This window comes from Mus pahari, chromosome 3 (assembly GCF_900095145.1).
Source record: "Mus pahari chromosome 3, PAHARI_EIJ_v1.1, whole genome shotgun sequence".
Lineage (NCBI taxonomy): Eukaryota > Metazoa > Chordata > Mammalia > Rodentia > Muridae > Mus > Mus pahari.
In genome coordinates, this window is record NC_034592.1 from 143,609,221 (window position 1) to 143,615,688 (window position 6,468).

Consider the following 6,468-nt stretch of genomic DNA (forward strand, 5'->3'; position numbering starts at 1 on the left):
TGAGTTCCAGGACAGCCAGGGCTACACAGAGAAACCCTGTCTTGAAAAAAAAAACCAAAAAAACCAACCAAACAAAAAAAAGAATCATGCATCAGTCAGGTCCTGTTGGGAACCAATGACATTCTGAGGCTGAGTGAGTCCCATGTGTGGGAAGATGCTAACGGTGTGCATTTGCTTATTTCTTAAAGGTCCCTGTGCTGAAGACTCAGTGTTCCAGGGTGGAGGCTTTTAAGTATATATGAGCCAACTAATATCTTTTTTTTTTTTTTTTTTGCTATAGTGGATTGGTTTTCTTTCTTTTTATAATTTTAATTTTTACTGAAAATACACTTTTCATATAATATGTCCTGATCACAGTTTCCCCTCCTCCAAGTCTGAACCTCCCCATCCACCCAAATCCACACCTTTTCTCTTACTCTCTCTCTCTCTCTCTCTCTCTCTCTCTCTCTCTCTCTCTCTCTCTCTCTTTCTTTCTTTCTCTCATTAGAAAACAGGCAACTAAAAACCAAAACAGAACACCCCCCCCCCCTAAACAAACCAGGATACTATAACAAGCAAACAGGAAAAAAGGGCCAAAGGGAAAAGCATAAGAAACACACACAGAGCAGAGACACACGCGTACACATACAAGTCCCATGAAAACACAAAACCAGAAACCATACTATGTAAGCAAAATAACTATAAGGGTTTTTTTTTTTTTTTTTTTTTTTTTTTAAAAAAAAAAGGTCTAGAGCCGGGCCTGGTGGCGCAGGCCTTTAATCCCAGCACTCAGGAGGCAGAGGCAGGCGGATTTCTGAGTTCGAGGCCAGCCTGGTCTACCAAGTGAGTTCCAGGACAACCAGGGCTATACAGAGAAACCCTGTCTCGAAAAACCAAAAAAAAAAAAAAAAAAAAAAAAAAAAAAGTCCAGACAAAGCATTCTGAGGCAAAACCCTCTCAAAATATCACTGAGTTGGTTATGTGTTGACCATCTACTGCTGGGCACAGAGCCTACCCTCAAGAGTGGTTTGTATAGCTAGTGAGACTTCATTGGAAAAACGACATTTTCCTTTGCAAGTGGTTATCAATTGGAAATAGCTTCTGAGTGTGGGATGGGGGTGGTGCTGGTGCAAGCCTTCTTCTCCTCGCAGTTCTTCCACCCTATATGGCTTAGCTCCATGCAGACCCTGTGCATGTTACCGCAAGCTCTGTGAGTTCCTATGTGCACCGACCCGCTTGTGTTTACAAAGCCTGTTTCCTTGATATCCCCCACCCCCAGTGACTCTTACGATCTTTCTGCCTCTTCTTCTACAGTCTTCTGAGCCCCGAGGGGGTTTGATGGGACATCCTACTTAGGACTGAGTGTTTCAAAGTCTCTCGGTCTCTGCACATTGTCCAGTTGTGGGCACAGTTGTCTCTGTGTTTGTTCCCATCTACTGCAGGAGGAAGCTTCTCCGATGCTGGCTGAGCAAGGTGCTGATCTGTGAGCATAGCAGAATGTCATTAGGAGCCATTTTATTGTTTTTTTTTTTTTTTTTCTTTCTTCAGAGCAGTAGTATTTGGCTTTTTTCTAGGTCCATGGCATATCTTGTCTCAGGTTCTTGGCCACCTGAGCAGTGTCAGGCATGGTTTCTATCTCATAGAGTAGGCCTTAAATCCTGGATTAGTTTTTGAAAGAGCAAGTTGTCACAAATTGATCTGGCCTCCCTCGACAAGTTCTCTCACCTCCTCTCTGGGCATGGGATCTCTGTGACACATTCTGCCTCCATGTGATGTCAAATTTTATGTTGTGACACAGCTAAAGACTTAGGTTGATAGCACCACCCAGCTTAGACTGTCAGCCTTAAAGACTATGAGGCAAACACACCTCTTTTCAAATTATTGACTACATTTCCAGTCTCAGGTATTCTGTTATGGCAACACAAAACAGACAAAGACAGCAAGATGCAGAGAAATTATCAAGTACAATCGGTATCTTTCAAGCTTGTCTTGATGAATCTATGAGTTCTGGGTTCAGCAAGAGACTCTGTGCCAAAAAAATAAGATGGTGAGCCATAGATGATAGTGACCCTGACCTCTGGCCTCCACACACACACACACACACACACACACACACACGCCCGCACACTCTGGCATGTGGTCTACCCTTTTGCAGTGTGGTAGAGAACACCCTTATGCCCCTGCAACCCTACCCAAGTGCCTGTATCACAGAGTTCATTCAGTAACACTGGTTTAACAGCTGTGCGGCACCCCTGCCCGTCAAACCACGTTCTCAGAGAACAGCGAAGACACACTACCGTGGCCTTTCTTTGCACATCAATAATATCAAGGTCCCAAGATGGAACTTTCTCTATCCTAACATTTTTCTCCCATAAATCTTTAAACTCAGCCCCAGATGAGAGAACAATAAATATTAACAGGAAATTTTAAAATGTGAATTTTTAAAGAAGTATTTTATGTATTGTTATTTTTTTGAGATGCAGAAACCTGCATGCACATAATATAGTCATATTTCCTGCTAGTAAAATTGTTCCTGACTCGTGTGACAGAATTAAGCACACTCGTTTCTTTCTTTCATGTGGTTATGCAGAAAGCATCTTCCCAGGGTCTGAGTGAATTTGAAATGGAAAAACTTAAATGTGATGTAAAGTTTAAGTTCTAGGGACATTAAATCACCACTCCCTCCATGTCTTCACCACCACCCTTTCCTTCCTTCCTCCCCACCACCCTCCCTCCCTCCCTCCTCTCTCTCTTTCTCTTTCTCTCTCTCTCTCTCTCTCTCTCTCTCTCTCTCTCTCTTATTGGATATTTTCTTTATTTATATTTCAAATGTTTTCCCCTTTCCAGGTCTTCCTTTCAGAATCCCCCATCCCATCTCCCTTCCCCCGCCTCTGTGATGGTTCTCCCCCCACCCCCCACCCCTCGCCATCCATTACCATCTTCCTGTCTCGGCATTTCCCTACACTGGGGCATCGAACACCCTCAGGCCTAAGGACCTCTCCTCCCACTGATGTCCCACAAGGCCATCCTCTGCCACATATGCGGCCAGTGCCATGTGTCCCTCCATGTGTACTCTTTGGTTGGTGGTCTAGTCCTCGGGAGCTTGTGGGGGGTGGTGGTCTGGCCTGTTGACAGTGTTGTTCCCTCCATGGGTCTGCAAACCCCTTCAGCTCCTTCAGTCCTTTATCCAAGTTCTCCAACGGAGACCCCCGTGGTCAGTCCAATGGTTTGCTGCGAGCATCCACCTCTGTATTTGTCAGGCTCTGGCAAAGCCTCTCAGGAGACAGCCATATCAGGCTTCCATCAGCAAGCACTTCCCGGCATCCACAATAGTGTCCAGGTTTGACCACCACCCTTTCTTATGTAAGGGAATCACAATGCATTCTTGTATGTAGTTTATTCTGCCACCACACACAGTGAAGGCAAATTTTCATGCCTTCCCTGTGGCCTGTGCCCTGGATTACTCTCCTGCCTGACCCTACCTGTCCTTGGGGTTGGAGGTGAGGTAGCGCAGAGTCAAGGACACAAACTCCGGTAGCAGGTAAGAAATGCAGCAAGTTCTCTGAACACAGCTGTAAGCTCCTTTAATACATTTCCATAGTGCCCCATTGGTCGTGAGAAAGCATCTCTTCTAAACAGCAGTTCCCAATTGGCTGGCATTGTCTGCATCAGCAGTCCTTGATCTCTCAGGCAGTGCTCAGTTAGATCCTCCTGCAGAAAATGCTTTTGAGGGCTCCACAGCCCCCAGCATTTACATAGAGGTGGCCATTCCTGCTATACTTCCTAGGACAACTGAAGCCAGAATCTCTGGGACAGAGCCAAGATGCCTTGCCTTTGACTTGTCTTTCAGGGTGAGGATCCTTGAGCATAATGAAATCCTCTGTGAGGGTTTGTGGTGTTTATTAGATTGATAGGACCTAGAATGGCCCAGGATGGGAGCCGCTTGGCTTACATGTAAGGGATTTTCACTGTGCAGCCCTGTTCATCCCACAACTCATTATGTAGACCAGTCTGGCCTGGAACTTACTACCTGCCTCTGCCTCCCAAGTGCTGGAATTAAAGGCATGTGCCACCTTGATATGATAGATTGTACCTTTGAGCCAAAATAAACCCTTTCTCATTTAAATTGCTTCTGTTGGGAAAAGTAGCTGAGACACTCTTACATACACAATGAAATAAGCACTGTCACTTGCATCCCATTGGTGAGATTGGGAAACCATTCTTAGACGTCAAGGATACACCATGGACTGACCTCTTCCTACCTAGAATGAGATCTCATCCGAGGCTTTGCTCTTCCCCATACATACAACTAAAATCCAAGAAACTGCACATCCTATCTTCAATAAAAGGTAGAAAACAGTTGCCAGAATTCACTTTTAAAGGACAGAACACTTAGCAATTAAGAGCTACCAATGTCACCGGACATCAGAGATGCAAGTGTAAGTGAATGGTGCCCTCTGGAAGTATCCAAAGTGTCCTTCAGTTATTGAGATCTTGTCAAGCATCTTGAGAAACACAGGGTCCTTGGTAGGGGTGGGAGGTCAAGGGGATCTGCTTGGATGGAGGAAGTGGAGGTTAATTGTTGATTAGCAGAGAGGCAAGGAGGGGGTGGTTTTCAGTGGCAAAGTCAGGTTCTAGCCGTGAAGCAACAGTCAGCAAAACTTTGGCAGCAAAGGTAGCATAGTGACCTGCTCGCCCGCTGATTAGTTAGAAAGAGGTTCTTCTACAGTGAGAACCAGCCATGCCCTCTTTACACCCACTCTCATTATCAGACATCTCAGGGGTTGGAAACTGTCTATAAGGAGCCAGACAATAACAATTTCAGTCCTTGCCATCCCTATGGTCTTCCTTGTAAGGGCTCAACTCTGTCATTTTGGTGAAAGCAGCTAAAGTATAGGGGGGTTGTCTGTAGATGAATGAGCGTGGCTGTGTTCCAATAAACCTTTATTTAATGGACCTTGAAATGTGAATTTCACATAATCTTAACATATCAAAACGTCTCTTTTTTTTGTGGGTGCAGCAAACATTATTGATGGTATTCAAGAGAGTAGGAAGGGCTCCCTAGGCCCCTCCTGTTATTATGGGGGCCTGGGATGGAAATTGTGAGGGAGATGCTCAGTGTTGGGGGCCGAGTTGGGATAGGGACTCCTCAGCAACCAAGGGCCTCTCTCTTGCTCTCAATGTCCTTGCTGGGGTGGGTGGTCCAGGGCTTCTTACTCCTTGGAGGCCATGTTGGCCATGAGGTCCACCACCCTGTTGCTGTAGCTATATTCATTGTCATACCAGGAAATGAGTTTTACAAAGTTGTCATTGAGAGCAATGCCAGTCTCTGCACCAAAGGTAGAAGAGTGAGAGTTGCTGTTCAAGTTGCAGGAGACAACCTGGTCTTCAGTGTAGCCCAGGATGCCCTTCAGTGGTTCCTCAGGTGCCTGTTTCACTACCTTCTTGATGTTACCATACTTGGCAGGTTTCTCTAGGCAGCATGTCAGATCCACAATGAATACATTGGGGGTAGGAAGGCCATGCCAGTGAGCTTCCCATTCAACTCTGGGGTGACCTTGCCCACAGCCTTGGCAGCACTAGTGGATGGAGGGATGATGTTCTAGGCAGCTCCACAGCCATCATGCCACAGTTTTACAGAGGGGCCATCCACAGTCTTCTGAGTGGCAGTGATGGCATGAACCGTGGTCACGAGCCCTTCCACGATGCCAAAGTTGTCATGGAAGACCTTGGCCAGAGAGGCTAAGCAGTTGGTGGTGCAGGATTCATTGCTGACAATCTTGAGTTAGTTGTCATATTTCTCGTGGTTCACACCCATCACAAACATGGGGGCATCGGCAGAAGGGGTAGAGATGATGACCTTTTTGGCCCCACTCTTCAAATGGGCCATGGCCTTCTCCATGGTGGTGAAGACACCAGTAGACTCCACAACATACTCAGCAACAGCATCACCCCATTTGATGTTAGCAGGATCTCGCTCCTGGAAGATGGTGATGGGCTTCCAGTTGACAAGTTTCCTACTCTCAGCCTTGACTGTGCTGTTGAATTTGCCATGGGTGGAGTCATACTGGAACATGTAGGCTTTGTAGTTGAGGTCAATGAAGGGATCGTTGATGGCAACAATCTTCACTTTGCCAAGCAGAGAGCAAATGGCAGCCCTGGTAACCAGGTGTCCAATAGGGCCAAATCCATTCACACTGTCCTTCACCATTTTGTCTATGGGACGAGGCTGGCGCTGCACAAGAAGAGGCAGTTGTCTCTGGTACAAGGAGGAGTAGAGAGCCTCAAAACTTCTTTTAATTTTTTTCTCAATCATTTAAAAGTGAGAAACATTACTATTTTGTGGATTGTCAAAGAGCAATACAAAAACCAAACCAAACAAGTATGGCGACAGGCCAGGTTTACCTTGTAGTCTGTGGCTTGACCTTTGTACTGGATCACAAGCCTCACAAAGATGGGAGAAGACCCTTTCACTCAGAATTCCTGATA

At 45.9% G+C, this 6,468-nt stretch overlaps 1 pseudogene; it reads right to left on the bottom strand.

Annotated features, from left to right (window-relative positions):
* Positions 1-5,192: 5,192 nt before the first annotated feature.
* LOC110319605 lies at positions 5,193-6,190 on the bottom strand (annotated as a pseudogene).
* Positions 6,191-6,468: the final 278 nt, after the last annotated feature.